General features: G+C 34.6%; 1 protein-coding gene across 1 annotated transcript in view; it reads left to right on the top strand.

Moving 5' to 3' along the window:
- MALRD1 (MAM and LDL receptor class A domain containing 1) overlaps positions 1-16,780 on the top strand; it is a 670,416-nt gene that overhangs the window by 415,283 nt on the left and 238,353 nt on the right. The window lies entirely within an intron of this gene.

Genomic DNA, 16,780 nt, shown 5'->3' with positions numbered 1-16,780 from the left:
TTAATCAGTGTTTTTAAATTTAAAAAATCAAAGCCATGGATGAATCTAATTACTTTAACATTGTATTCAAGTAAACCATTTGTTACATACCTTGAAAGCATCAAATACTGCTTTATCTCTCAATAAAATTAAGAAAATTAGCATCTGAATGTTAAAAAGGTCTATATTTAAAGATGTAATTTAAATCATAATCATAAATATTACTATTAATATAATTATATTATAATCCAAACACAATGCTATTCCTTGGTTCATTTACATTATTAAGAAAAAATAATTATTTGAGCAGACATTTTAGTAAAGTTTAAATAGCTCTTGAAATATCCCTAGGTTCAGATAGAGGCAACTGTAAATCTGAATGTTAACATTATCCTCAGTTCATGTAATTTCTAATTAGAATTTGTTTCAATTACAATGAATTTGTAATACAATTTTCATATTCAGGATCTAGGTCCGTAGGACCATTGCATAGAGTTTTTGTGATGATATGGTGTTTCAGTTTTTACTGAACTATATTTTACTTATTTTCATGCAAAATGAATATTGATGTTTATCAAGAAGACTCCTACTTTATACTCATATATATTTTTTTCCACTACATAATTGAAGTATATGCTATTTAGTCCTGAAATATCAGTACAGATATATAATAGTATATAAGATGTATAAGCTACGGTTGAACTTGAGTAGATGTGGAACACATGAAAATTACATCTCGTTGAGCCAAACATAAAGAAACAGTTAACAATAAAATCTACAGATATTTATACATGCACAGATATTAAGCCAGGACTACAAACCAATTTTCTTGTCTATTACACTTGATGGAATGCATACACAATGCACATACTCACACACAGATTTTTTTTTTTTACTATAACATAATCTATAAGTTTCTGAAAAATCTCATGTTTTGAATAATATGAAAAGAAGAAAGCCTTTGGAAAAATAGGGTTGGAGCAAGCCACTATAATCATAGGTAACTTAGTTACCCAGCACTAATATAAACACTAGCAATTACATTCAAACTACTAGTACAGTTTAAAGTATCTTGAATTCCTAATAAGTGGAGGAACTTTTGAGTAAATGTATGACTCTACCTAAAACAGTGGGGGTGGATGGGAGGCAAGGACCTTGATGTAAAAGTAGTATAAAATGTTTAAGGCTGTTGAATTTTGAAGGCAAGAGCAAATTACCCAAAGACCAGGAGAACTAGGCAATAAAGAAGCACTTTCAAAAGAGAGCACATGGATAACTCATCTAAAAAACTTGGTTGAAGCACACTCTGTGCCGTCCTGGAATTCCTCTATGACTTGCTGAGCTCAGCTGTGCAAGTACACTTTGGTTTCATCTGCTGTATGTTGGTGCTACAAGAATTATTGTAGTGGTCAAAATCATGGACCAATCAATACAACTTCTGTGTTATAGGAACCTAATTCCTCCACTGATTAGTTGTATACATGCCTACTTGTTTAATTGTTTTACAGAAGCGTGCATTGAATAAGTGACAAGACAATGGAAGGAAATGAATAGATATTGAAAAAGAAATGGGCGACATGTCATACTAGACCCAGCATATACACAATCTCATTTAAGCGGGGAATAAGGATGTTTAATATGGAATGGATTCTTGAAGGATTTGAGTCAAATGACTCACACAAATTGTCTGGAAAGTTGTCTTGGAGGAATTGGGAAATGAAGAGTTTAAAATCATTGATTAAAAGGTCAGAAAGGAGTTCAGAAAAAGAAATCAAGTGTGTTTGGAGTTCTTGCCACTAGCTTAGTTTTTGGTCTTTTAGTCTTTGTACATTCTCATGATAATTTCTTGGAAATCTCTATGTTAACTAGATTTACTCTACCTGCCAACAATGTCAAACATAAAAGAAGTTTATGTAAAGGTACAAGAAATCATATAGATCAAGAATACAGTACAACATCAGGAAGATATGAAAAAAGACTAAAAAGTGAGGGGGGTAGGGGCAGTGGCTCACACCTGTAATCCTTCACTGTGGGAGGCTGAGGCAGGAAGATCACTTGAGACCAGAAGCTCAGGATCAGCCTGGGCAACATAGTGAGACCCCGTCTCTACAGTAAAATTTTAAAAATTGGCTGGTGTGGTGGTTTACTCCTGTGGTCCCAGCTACTTAGAAGGCCGAGGCAAGAAGATCACTTGAACCTGGGAGGTTGAGGCTGCAGTGAGTCGTGATCTCACCATTGCACTCTAACCTGGGTGACAGAAACTGTGTCTTTCAGCTCATCTTTTTAATTTCCCTTTCTGTGGAACGTCCATCTCTGCTTTACCATACATACAGAAAACATGTCTCCGGGGAGTACACGAGCCTTGACACATTGTTGCAGGCATCTTTTAGTTTTGTTTCTAAATTCTCTGATTGACCTATCTTGGGTCAAATGGTCACCCTCAGACTAGTTATTGTAGATGGATGGCAGGATACATTAGACAAACATGCTAACCCGAACTCCACCTTTTGTGACTGTATTGATGAAGGAGTGTCACCAGAATAGGGGAGCTGGGTATACAAATTATAATAGCTATGTCTTATTTTCTGTATTCTGATGCTTCCTAGCTATAGTAAAGCACTTCTTCTTGAGTGCATTTTTCAAATGCAAACCAGCCAATCTAGAGCCCACATCTCCACCTATTTCCTTTATGAAGCCCTCACACTCAGAGCCAGTATCCACCTGCCTTAATCATCCTAGCGTTAAGTACCAGAGACTAGGAAGAGCCACCATGCCCCAGAGCTTACTGAAATTATTCAAACTAGCCAATTGCAAATCTGCTTCTCACAGAAACTACAATAAAGGCTCTTGCCCACAATTTTGCATCTCTTTGTGCCTCCAGATCAATCCAAGTGTTTCCCTTTGCAGCCTCCCTGCAGTGAAGTGTTCTTCCTTCAGTCAGGATCTGTGAGTATAAAAACCTGTCTTTTCCATGGCAGTCATTTCCTGATCTGTTGGCCTCACCATGCTTAAATATTACTAAAACCTAAGTGAAAGCACAAATTCACTATAAGCTCATTTAAAATCTATTCTTAGAACATGATATTATGCATTCAATAAATATTAATACAGTACCTCCTACTAGCAAGTATAGAAGGATATTACACAGATAAGTTGATTATTCTAATAGATGGCTAGTCCAATAGTGAGGATAAAAAGTAATGAACTGCACTAGAGCAGTACAGTGAGAGTGGAGATGGGGAGGGGGTGCCTGAAATATTGTGAGAGGAATGATAATTTAAGAGGCTGCTTTAGCTCTGGTAGCTTCCATCTGGCTGGCAAGGAAAAAAAAGGCAGAGAAAAAGGCAATGGAAGGACGTACTTGATGTCTTTTAAAATTGATTTCTTGAAGCTTTTGTGTATTCTACTTATAATGAATTAACCAAAATTTAGTTGCGTGGTTAAATCATAAGGAAATCTATGAAATGTGTTTATTCAAAACTAAGTTGTATTACTAGGAAAGAGGAAGGGAATGTATATTTGTATAGAGAACCAATAGCCTACCAGAAGTTCTTATAAGGTCATTTTTTTTTTCATTTCTTTAATTTTAATTTTATATATATATATATTTATTTATTTCCATAGGTTTTGGGGGAATAGGTGATATTTGGTTACATGAGTATGTTTTTTAGTAGTGATTTGAGAGATTTTGGTGCACCCATCACGTGAGAAGTACACAGTGAACCCAATTTGTAGGGGTTTTTTTTATCCCTTACCTCTCTTCCACCTCCCACCCTTTCCCAAGTCCTCAAAGTCCATTGTATCATTCTTATGCCTTTGCATCCTCATAGCTTAGCTCCCACTTACGAGTAAGAACATAGGATGTTTGGTTTTCCATTCTCAAGTTAGTTTACTTAGAATAACAGTCTTTAGTTCCATCCAGGTTGCTGCAAATGCCAAATGCCACTAATTCATTCCCTTTTGTGGCTGAGTAGTATTCCATCATACATACATATATATATGTGTGTGTGTGTGTGTGTGTATTTGTGGTGTGTGTGTATATATATATGATGATACCACTATTTGTGGTGTATATATATATATGATGATGATACCACTGTTTGTGGTGTGTGTGTATATATGTGTGTGTATATATATATACACATACCACTATTTGTGGTATATATATACACACACATACCAGTATTTGTGGTATGTGTATACATACACACACACACACACCCACTATTTGTGGTGTGTATATATATACATACCACTATTTGTGGTGTATATGTGTGTATATATGTATATATTTATATATGTATATGTATATATGCATATACATACCACTACTTTTTTACTCATTGACTGGTGGGCATTTGGTTACATATTTTTGAAATTGTGAACTGTGCTGCTATAAACATGCCTGTGCAAGTATCTTTTTTCGTATAATTACTTATTTTCCTCTGAGTAGATACCCAGTAGTGGGATTGCTGGATCAAATGGTATTTCTACTCTTGGTTCTTTAAGGTCTATTCTCACTGTTTTCCATAGTGGTTGTACTAGTTTACATTCCCACCAGCAGTGTAAAAGTGTTCCCTTTGCACCACATCCACACCAACATCTATTATTTTTTGATTTTTTGATTATGGCCATTCTTGCAGTAGTAAGGTGGTATCACATTATGGTTTTGATTTGCATTTCCCTGATCATTAGTGAAGCTCATCATTTTTTCATATGTTTCTTGACCATGTGTATATCTTCTTTGGACAATTGTCTATTCATGTCCTTAGCCTACTTTTTGATGGGGTTGTTTTTTTCTTGCTAATTTGAGTTCATTGCAGACTCTGGATATTAGTCCTTTGTCAGAGGTATATATTGTGAAGAGTTTTCTCCTACTCTGTAGGTTGTCTCTTTACTCTGCTCACTGTTCCTTTTGCTATGCAGCAGCTCTTTAATTAAGTCCCAACTGTTTATCTTTGTTTTTGTTGCATTTGCTTTTGGGTTCTTGGTCATGAAGTCTTTGCCTAAGCCAATGCCTAGAAGGGTTTTTCCGATGTTATCTTCCAGAATTTTTATAGTTTCAGGTCTTAGATTTAAGTCCTTGATCCATCTTGAGTTGATTTTTGTATAAGGTGAGAGATGAAGATCCAGTTGCATTCTCCTACACGTGACTTGCCAATTATCCCAGCACCATTTTTTGAATAGGGTGTCCTTTCCCTACTTTATATTTTTGCTTGCTTTGTCAAAGATCAGTTGGCTGTGAGAATTCTTGGTTCTGTATTCTGCTCCATTGGTCTGTGTTCCTATGTTTATACCAGTACCATGCTGTTTTGGTGACTATGGCCTTATAGTACAGTTTGAAATCAAGTAATGTGATGCTTCCAGATTTGTTCTTTTTGGTTAGTCTTGCTTTGGCTATGTGGGCTTTTTTCTGTTCCATATGAATTTTAGGATTTTTTTTCTAGTTCCGTGAGAATGATGGTGGTATTTTCATGCGAATTACATTGAATTTGTAGATTGCTTTTGGCAGGATGGTCATTTTCACAACATTGATTCTACCCATCCCTGAACATGGGACGTGTTTCCAATTGTTTACGTTGCCTGTAATTTCTTTCAGCAGCGTTTTATAGTTTTCCTTGTGGAGGTCTTTCACCTCCTTGGTTACGTATAATTCCTTTTTTTTTTTTTTTTTTTTTTTTTTGCAGCTCTTGTAAAAGTGGTTGAGTTCTTGATTTTATTCTCAGCTTTGTCACTGTTGTTATATAGCAGAGTTACTGAATTGTGTATATTAATTTTGTATCCTGAAACTTTGCTGAATTCATTTATCAGTTTTAGGAGCTTTTTGGAGGAGTCTTTAGAGTTTTCTAGGTATACGATCATATCATCAGCAAGCAGTGACAGTTTGACTTCCTCCTTACTGATTTAAAGCCCTTTATTTCTTTCTCTTGTCTGATTGCTCTAGCTAGGGCTTCCAGTACTCTGTTGAATAGAAGTGGTGAGAGTGGGTATCCTTGTCTTGTTCCAGTTCTCAGAGGGAATGCTCTCAACTTTTCCCCTTTCAGTATTCTATTGGCTGTGAGTTTGTCATAAACAGCTTTTTATAAGGTAATTTCTGAGCTTAAAAATATGTAAAAGTATGACTTTAATATATACTGTCAATTAAGAATTTGTATCAAATGTAAAGTTTCACCTAACCCCGTGTTCTTAGGGCTGTTTCTTCACATACTCTCTGTTGAGGTTGCTTGTTGTTTGATTCTCTGGAGTCTTTAAAAAAAATTTTTTTGAGACATAGTCTCACTCTGTCACCCAGGCTGAAGTATAATAGCACAAAATAGCACAATATAATAGCACAATCACAGCTCACTGTAGCCTAAACTTCACAGGCTCCAGCAATCCTCCCACCTCAGTCTCCCAAGTAGCCGTGACCACAGGTGTATGTGCCAGCACGTCCAGCTAACTTTTTGTATTTTTAATAGAGACAGGATTTTGCCATGTTGCCCGGGCTAGTCTCAGACTCCTGAGCTCAAGCAATCTACCTGCTTTGGCCTCCCAAAGTGCTGTGATTCCTGAGCCATGCTTGGCCTCTCCAGAGTCTGTGGATGTCTTTCCCTGTCTCTGTAATTCAAAAACTTAAGCCTTTCTTATAATCCCACCACTCCCATCAGGTTCCTTTCCTTTTTTAATTTAGGTGCAATAATTTGTCAATTTCTTGAAATTCTCACCAAACTTTTTAAAAGAAATTTCAATTTTTTAAATAGAAAAATTTCCTAATCAAGCAGATGAAATTGTAGATTGTTTTAATTTACATCTGTGATTAATAATGAGGTTGAATCTTTTTTAAAATTCATGTGCGAATTATTAAACATTTATTTTTCTTCTTTTGAGAATTACCCATTTATTTTCTTGCCAAGAATTTCTATTGAGCTGCTTGCTTTCTTGTATTCATTCAGAAGTGGTCTGTCTTCATTAACTATATTAACCTTTTTTATAAGATATAATGTAAATATGTTTTTCTTGATTTTCATTGTCTTTGCATATTGTTTCTAGTAATTTTGATGAAAACTTTTTTCCCAATTTGTTTAATTTAGTCAAGATTTTCTTCTGTTGCTTTTGCCTTTGTCATTAGGCTTAAGAAGCCCCCTAAAATTAAATCAATATTATTCATATGTTTCTATATTTTCTATCTTTACATTTTAGGGCCTATATTAGTTTTCTTGGGCTGTCATAATAAAATACCACAGACTAGGAATCTTAAACAGGAGAAGTTAATTTTCTCTCAGTTCTGGAGGCTGGAAGTCCAGGTTCAAAGTGTTAGCAGGATTGGTTTCTTCTGAGGCCTCTCTCCATGGCTTGAAGATGATTTTCTTCTACTTGTGTTATTACAGGTTCTTTCCTCTGTGCATGTACCCATTGAGTATTTCTTATTGGAAATCCTTGGGACCAGAAATGTTTTGAAGTTTTTATTTTTTCAGAGTTTGGAGTATTTGCATATACATCAGATATCTTAGGAATGGGGCCCAGATCCAAACACAGAATTCACTTATGTTTTATATACACCTATGCACATAGCCTGAAGGTAATTTTATACAATATTTTAAATAATATATATGACCCATCACATGAGACCAGGTGTGGAATTTTTCACTGACATCATTACTCCGTGCTGAAAACATTTCGACTTTTGAAGCATTACCAATTTTAGATTTTCAGATTAGGGATATTTAACATTTTCATGCCTGGCATCTGTCTCCTGCTTTCTAAGGACAGAAGTCACATTGGATTACTGCTCCACCCTTAGGGCTTCAGTTCAATTTAAGGACCTTTCTTGACTGGGCCCGGTGTCTCATGCCTGTAATCCCAGCACTTTGGGAGGCCGAGGTGGGTGGATCATGACGTCAGGAGATCAAGACCATCCTGGCTAACACAGTGAAACCCCGTCTCCACTAAAAATACAAAAAAATTAGTGGGTCGTGGCGGTGGGCACCTGTGGTCCCAGCTACTCGGGAGTCTGAGGCAGGAGAATGGTGTGACCCTGGGAGGTGGAGCTTGCCCTGAGCCAAGATCATGCCACTGCACCTGCAGCCTGGGTGACAGAGCGAGACTCCGCCTCAAAAAAAAAAAAAAAAAGAAAAGGGCCTTTCTTTCAGCACTATCTCCAAATATAGTAATGTAGATTATAGCTTACCCATATTATCTCATTTAAACTTTATTATCTCTTTAAAGGCCTTATTTCCAAATATGACTTCATTTGAGATACCAGGGGTTGGGACTTCAACTTAGGAATTTTGGGGGAGAGGATGTAATTCATCCCACAATAATGCTAAAGCCCTCATGTGTAAATGTCCTTGAACCATACCTTATTCCCAAGTTCCCTACCAAAATAATGTACCATAAGGCTTTTTTGGCTTTTTTTGTCAAACAAGGTTTTTTCCCTTTACAAAATGCTAGTATATATTATTTCCCTTGTTGCATAATCTACATAGTTAAAAAAAATTTAATTAAAAAATTTTTATTTTAATTAAAAAAATTTTTTTTGAGATAGAGTCTCATTCTGTTGTCCAGGCTGGAGTGCAGTGGCATGATCTTGGCTCACTGCAACCTCTGCCTCTTGAGTTCAAGTAATTCTCCTGCTTCAGCCTCCCAAGCAGCTGAGATTACAGGCATGCACCACCATGCCCAGCCAATTTTTGTATGTTTAGTAGAGACTGGGTTTCTCCATGTTGGCCAGACTGGTCTTGAAGTCCTGACCTCAAGTGATTCACCTGCCTCAGCCTCCCAAAGTGCTAGGATTACATATGTGAGCCACCATGCCTGGCCTAGATAATTGAAAACAACAACAAAAAAATCTACTGTGCTTTGCACGAAGAGAACATCCTGTATTCATTTTAGTTGTTTGTTTCTTAATGGTTAATTAGAATTCCCTTAATTGTCCCACTCTGGTGGAAACTAAACTGTAGAATTAGGTGATTATCCTGATTATCACGGGATCACAGGAATTCATTTGACTAGGTGATGCTTTTATTTTATTAATTGCTTTAAATGTAGGTATAGTCCAAAATATTAAAATGTTCTTTTAATCTAAGACTAAATGTGTTAGTTGAGTTAATTTTAAAAAGAAAACAAAAAAGAAATGAACATATTTTGAAATTAATAATTTTATCACTCACTAATGTTTTACTCTTGTTAATATATTTCTAGATCTTCTTTAGTATAAGTTATTGTTTCCTACATATATTTTCATGAGTTGAGTCACTGATTGAAAGTTATCTTGGTATGCATTAAATATCATAAGCACATTGAAATGAAGCTGAGTAGAATACAGCTTTCTTTGAACTAGATACAATTTTCCAGTATCTGAATATCTGATACAGACTGCTAGGGAATATCTGAAACAGACTCTGTGTAAGAACACAGCCTCTGTGAGGTTAGCTGGGGGCCCTACACTACCAAAACCTCAGCGTTTATATAATCTGAAAGATTCTGTATTCCCAGTCTTCACAAGATCCCAGAAAACCCATTTCCAGAAATACACTCCTTTTTTAATTTTTTGCCCTTTGTTCTCATTGGTTCTGATACTAAAGTTACCCACAGCCCTCCATGACAAATGTATTTCTATGAAAAGGTAAAACTTTGTTTTCCTTTCAATTTTCTTTATTTCTCTCTGACTCTTCTCTCCCTCCTCTTTATTTTTTTAATAAATAATATTTATTTCCCATTGTGAAACGCATCAGTGACTGTGGTTCTCAAACTTGGCTACATGTCAAAATCTTTTAAGGAACATAAAATACTATTTCTGCCTGGGCAGACCAATTAAATCATTCTCTCTGGGTATGGGGTCCTAGAATCCATACTTTTTAAAACTTCAAATTATTATAAGGTGAATACAGTAATGTGAGCCCTTATTATACACATAAAAGAATATTTTTAGTGTACACTTTCAGCTTAATAATAAAATAAGATGTTCCCCTTAGTTACTCCACACAAATTAAGTATATTATCTGTCTTTGGGAAATTTTTTATGTGTTCTTGTCGAATTACGTACTTTTCTCTTCTGGTAGAGGAAATCATTGCCATTTCTTTTATGATAATGATCTTCTTGACTTTATTTTTAGTTTTAGCACAGCTGATTGTATTCCTAAATAATGCTATTTAATTTAGCCACTTTTTGTCATTCATATAGATAGTTATGCATTTTAGTGACTTGCTTATTTCTGAGTGATATGTGTTTGAGATTCTTCACTAAGCACAGAGCTGTGACTCATTCATTTCATCAATTACTTTATGTAATCATGGATGAATATTCCTAAAATAAGAAAGAATTCCATTTTGTTTCTAATTTTTGCTTTTATGGAAGTAAGTAATAAGAAACCTAATCCACATAGAATTGGGATGTTTGCTGAGATTCGAGTTTTGCTATTGCATTGTCCTGCAGATGTCTGAACTGGGTTACATGCCAAAAGTAAGTTACATGCCAAAAATCAGTGTTGCATAGTCAAAAATTGTTATTCTCTTTCTTTCCAAAAAACTTTATTCAAGTGTGATTGCCACATAGAAAGTTGTATTTAGTGTATACAACTCAATGTGTTTGGGGATGAGTATATCCTCATGAAAAAAGTCACCGTTGTCAAGGCCATAGACATATATCTCACATCCGTAAGTTCCCTCCCATCCCCTTTATTGGAATTTTTATGGTTAAAAACACTAAGCATAGGGTCTACTTTCTTAGCAAATTTTAAATATTTAATATAGTGTTGTTGTCTAGCGGCACTATACAATATAGGGCAATCTCAGAACTTATTTATCTTGCATCACTGAAACTTTGTACCCCTTAAACATTACCTCCACATTTCCCCCTTCCACCAGAATCTGGCAATCACCACTCCATGCTTCTGTGAATCTAAAATAAGATTCCACATATAACTAAAGTCATGTCATATTTATCTTTCTGTGTCTGGCATATTTCACTTAGGTAATACCTTCCAGAGTCACCCATGTTGTCCCAAATGGCGGGATTCCCTTCATTTTTCAAGGTTGAATAATATTCCACTGCATGTGTATACCACATTTTCTTTATGCATTCATCCATCCATTCCATGGACATTTAGGTTGTTTCCATATCTTGATTATAATGCTGCAATTATGATACCAGGTATAAATCTCTTTGAGATACTAATTTCAGTTCCTTTGGGACATATACCCAGAAGTAGAATTGTCGGTTTATTATGATAGTTTTATTTTAATTTTTTAAGGAAACTCTCTACTGTTTTCTGTATGGTTGTACCAACTTACATTTTCACCAACAGTGTGCAGTGGTTTCCTTTTCTCCACATTCCCCCCTGTCTTTTATTTTTCAAAATAGTAGCCATCCCAAGAGGTGTGCGGAGATAGCTCATGGAGGTTTTGATTTGTGTTTCTCTGATGATTAGTGATATTGTCCATGTTTTCATATACCTGCTGTCCATTTGTTATGTCTTTTTTGGGAAAATGTCCATTCACGGCCTTTGGCAATTTTGGCAAGTTATTATTTTTTTCTGTTGTGTGAGCTACTTATATATTTCTGATATTAATCCTTTATCAGGTATATGATTCACAAATATTTTCTCCTAATATTTTCTTGGGTCATGTAGGTTGCCTTTTCATTTTGTTGATTGCTTCCTTTACTATGCAGAAGCTTTTCAGTTTGATGTGTCTTACTTGTTTATTTTTGTTTTTGTTACCTGACATTAGGGGTTGACATCCAAAAATTTATTGCCAAGATCAATGTCAAGGAAATTTTCACCTATCCTTTTTTAGGAGTTTTACCATTTGGGTCTTATGTTTAGGTTTAATCCATTTGAGTTGATTTTTTTTGTTTCTAAGATAAATGTTCAATTGCATTCTTGTGCATGTGAGTATTCAGTTTTCCCAGTACCATTTGCTCAAGAGATTGTTCTTTTTTCATTGTGTATTCTTGGCACCCTTGTCCAAAATTAGTTAGTCCTACATGTATGGGCTTATTTCTGGGCTCTTGATTATGTTCCATTGGTCTGTGGGCCTGGTTTTAATGCCAGTATCCACACTGTTTTCATTACTGTGGCTTTGTAATATGTTTTGAAATCAGGAAACATGGTGCCTTTGGCTTTATTTTTCTTGAGGGTGCTTTGTCTAATCAGGGTATTTTGTAATTCGGTATGAATTTTAGGACTGTTTTTTTTTTTTCTGTGGAAAACGACTGGATGAGGATTTGGATGAGGATTGCATTGAATGTGTGGATCACTTTGGGTAGTATAGACATTTTAACAATATCAATGTTTCAATTCATGAAAATGGGATTTCTTCCCAGTTATTTGTCCCTTTTCCTATTTCTCTCAGGATTTTTTTTTAACTTTTCAGTATGCATATATTTCACCTCTGTTTAAATTTCTGTTTTTGATTCTTTAATAGATGGGTTTGTTTTCCTGATTTCTTTTTCATATAGTTTATTTTTATCATGAAGAAACGCTACTGATTTTTGCAAGTTGATTTTTGTATATCCTGCAACTTTACAAAATTTGTTTAATAATTCTAACAGGTTTTTTTGTGGATTCTTTAGGGTTTTATATATATAAGATCATGTCATCTACAGAGACAACTTTACTTTTTCTTTCAAATTTGAATGCTTTTTATTTCCTTTTCTTATCTATTTTCCCTGGCAAGGACTTGCAGTACTGTTTTAAATAAAAGTAGTAAGAGTGGGCATTCTTGCTTTGTTCCTGATCTTAGAGGAAAAATATTTTTCTTTTTCACTATTGAACTTCACATATGGCTTTTATTATATTGAGTTACATTCCCTCTATACCTAAATTTGTTGACAGGTTTCATCATAAGATGTTGAAATTTGTCAGATGCTTTTTCTCCATCTATTGAAATGATTGTATGATTTTTATCCTTCGTCAGTTAATGCGGTGTACCACATTTCTTGATTTACCTACGTTAAATCAACTTTGAATCTCATGAATAAATCACACTTGATCATGGTATATGATCCTTTCAATGTGCTGTTAAGTTCTGTTTGCTAGAGCTTTGCTGAGGATTTTGCATGGATGTTTATCAGGAATATTTGTCTGTATTTTTTTTTCTTGTAGTGTTCTTATCTGACTTTGATATCAGAGTGATGTGGGTCTCATAAATGAACTTGGAAGTATTTCCTCCTCTTCAATTATTTGTGAAAGTTTGGGAAGAATTGTCATCAATCTTTTTTAAAAGAAGAATTTGATAAAATTCACCAGTCAAGCAATCTAGTCCTGGGCTTTCTTTGTTGAGAGTTTTTGATGACTGATTCAATCTCTTTACTCATTATTGGTCTGTTCAGATTTTCTCTTTCTTCATGACTCAGTCTTGGTAGAACGTATGTTACTAGGAATTTATCTATTTCTTTCAGGTTATCAAAGTTGTTAGAATACATTTGTTAATAGTAGAATCATATGATCCTTTGTATCTCTGTGGTAACAGTGGTAATATCATTCATAATTTTATTTATGTTGTTATCTGGCCTTTCTAAGTCTAGCTAAATGTTTATTAATTTTGTATGTCTTTTCATAAAACAAACTTGTAGTTTTTTTGATCTTTTTAATTTTTTATCATTCCCTATTTCATTTATTTCTGTTCTCATCATGATTTTCTGACTTCTAAATTTAATAATTGATAAATATGAATTCATCTCATACCCTTCACATATATTTTTAAATATGCAATTTTAATATCCTAGACAATAATATTTGCCATTCCAGTGACAACATTCCACATTCAATGGAAATTGAAGCTAAACATTTTTGGCATCCAAAGCTTGTTCATATATAAATGCTCATCATCACTGGCCATCAGAGAAATGCAAATCAAAACCACAATGAAATACCATCTCAGACCAGTTAGAATGGCGATCATTAAAAAGTCAGGAAACAACAGGTGCTGGAGAGGATGTGGAGAAATAGGAACACTTTTACACTGTTGGTGGGATTGTAAACTAGTTCAACCATTATGGAAAACAGTATGGTGATTCCTCAAGGATCTAGAACTAGATGTACCATATGACCCAGCCATCCCATTACTGGGTATATACCCAAAGGATTATGAATCATGCTGCTATGAAGACACATGCACACGTATGTTTATTGCGGCACTATTCACAATAGCAAAGACTTGGAATCAACCCAAATGTCCATCAGTGACAGATTGGATTAAGAAAATGTGGCACATATACACCATGAAATACTATGCAGCCATAAAAAAGGATGAGTTTGTGTCCTTTGTAGGGACATGGATGCAGCTGGAAACCATCATTCTTAGCAAACTATCACAAGAACACAAAACCAAACACCACATGTTCTCACTCATAGGTGGGAACTGAACAATGAGATCACTTGGACTCGGGAAGGGGAACATCACACACCGGGGCCTATCATGGGGAGGGGGGAGGGGGGAGGGATTGCATTGGGAGTTATACCTGATGTAAATGACGAGTTGATGGGTGCTGACGAGTTGATGGGTGCAGCACAGCAACATGGCACAAGTATACATATGTAACAAACCTGCACGTTATGCACATGTACCCTAGAACTTAAAGTATAATAATAAAAAATAAAAAAATAAAAAAATTTAAAAAAAGAAGAAAAAAAAAGAAATATGAAAGCTTGCTCATGACCTCACTTTATCCTGAAAATTTAAGTTAAGGATAAAGTGAGGTTATGACGTATACCCTGCTCCTATAACAGTGCTTGATGTACTACAGACAACAAGCAAATAACTGCGTACTTTTTTAAAAAAGTATTTAAAAATTGTGGTAAAATATATAGAACATAAAATTACCTTCTTAATCATTGTTAGGAGTACAGTTCAGTAGCCTTAAGTACATTCACATTGTTCAACCATCACCATCATCATCATCCATCTCCAGAATTTCCATCTTGCAAAACTGAAATTCTGTAGCTGTTGACAATAACTCGTTGTTTTCTCCTTCCCCAGCCGCTGATGTCCACCATTCTACTTTCTGTCTCTGTGAATTTTTCTACTGTGGGTGCCACACGTGAGTGGAATCATACAGTATTTGTCCATTTGTGACTGGTTTATTTCATTTAGCATAATGTACTCAAAGCTTACCCTGTTGTAGCCTGTGTCAAAACTTCTGTGAAAACTTGTTTTTTTCCAGGCAGAATAATATTCTATTGTATGCATATACCACACTTTGTTTATCTGTCAGTGGACAGTTGAGTTGCTTTTGCCTTTTGACTATTGTGAATAATGCTGCTCTGACATTAGTGCACAAATATCTGTTCAAATCCCTGCTTTCAGTTCCTTTGAATATAAGCCAGAAGTGGAACAGTTTGATTATATGGTAATTCTATTTGTAATTTTTGTAAGAATCACCACATTCTTTTCCATAGCAGCTCTATCATTTTACAATCCCACCAAAAGTGCATGAGGGTTCCATTTTCTCCACATCTTCACCAACACACGTATTTTCTGTTTTTTTTTTTTTTTTTTATAGTAGTCATTCCCATGGGTGTAAGATGTTATCTAATTTTGGTTTTCATTTGTATTTCCCTAATGATTAGTGATGTTGAACATCGTTTCATGTGCTTATTGGACATTTGTGTATGTTCTTTGGAGAAATATCTACTTAAGTCTTTTGCCCATTGATTAGTCAGGTTACTTTTTTGTTATTGCTTTGTCAAGTTTTAAGCAATCATTTTTTAAAAATGAGTAAACAGATGAATGTGAACAGTAGGATCACTCTTTTGCTTTGTCATTGAGCAGCTAATAAAATATAAATATATATGCAGTTATAAATATAGAAACATTTATAATTTTATCCTATTCCCAATGTACATCCAAAGAGATTTGAATAAAAGTGTCCAAGTTTTAAAAATCTCTTCATCAAGTAGTCAAGTCTTTGTTTGCTATAATCTCATTAGTAACAAAATATTCTTTGCTCTAAGGCATAGCTTTTCTTTTTAATCTACCATACATTTCGACACAGTCTTTTGAACAATGTCTTCTGCCATCCTTTTCATTCACCAACTGATGTTGTTCCCTGGTGTCATTACAGGGAATAAGCCCATTGTAAGTTACCGATTTTAATATCATTTACTAATATTATTTTATAACTTTAGAAAGTAAATGATAATATAAAATATTATTTGTGTTTTCTCAAAGAAGCATTTTGTTCTTAAAAGACTGCCGGCCAAGGATGAAAACAAACAAAAAAAAAAATTAGAACTTTCAACATTTCCTATAAATCAAGAACTGTTTTGTCAACTTTGTATATTTTATTTTATCTTCACAAAATCGTACTAGAACCCATTTTATAGAACTAAGGGTGTAACAGGGCAGGAAATTAAGAATCAAGGAGGAAAAAGAAACCTAGAAAAATGAATGTTATATAACATTTATTAAATGCCAAACATGTACTGAAAATTTTGCATTCATCAGCTCATTAAATGTTTACGCACCACTTCATATAGGAAGTTCAATATCCCTGTTTATCACATGAGAAATATGAGGCTCAGAAAGATTTGTTAAATTTAATCCAGTCACACAGTTGTGGCAGATTTTGCTGAGGGATTTTAAGGTTTCATTTAAAAACATTTTGAACTTTCTTTAAATTTTCTTTTTTGTAGCTTTGTTAACAATTACAAAATAAAGAATATAAGGTAAAAATATTAATCTTGAGTCCCAGTGTCAATAATAATCCTCAGTTCACAGCAAACCTATTGAATTCTGAAGGCGTGATTGAAATACTATGTCAAAAGTATAGTAAAGATTAAATTGTTACACAGCCCCTAAATATAAGCAAGTTCAATGG

Source organism: Theropithecus gelada, chromosome 9 (genome assembly GCF_003255815.1).
Source record: "Theropithecus gelada isolate Dixy chromosome 9, Tgel_1.0, whole genome shotgun sequence".
Lineage (NCBI taxonomy): Eukaryota > Metazoa > Chordata > Mammalia > Primates > Cercopithecidae > Theropithecus > Theropithecus gelada.
The sequence above is the reverse complement of the archived record's forward strand: the minus strand, read 5'-3'. Positions and strand labels throughout refer to the sequence as shown.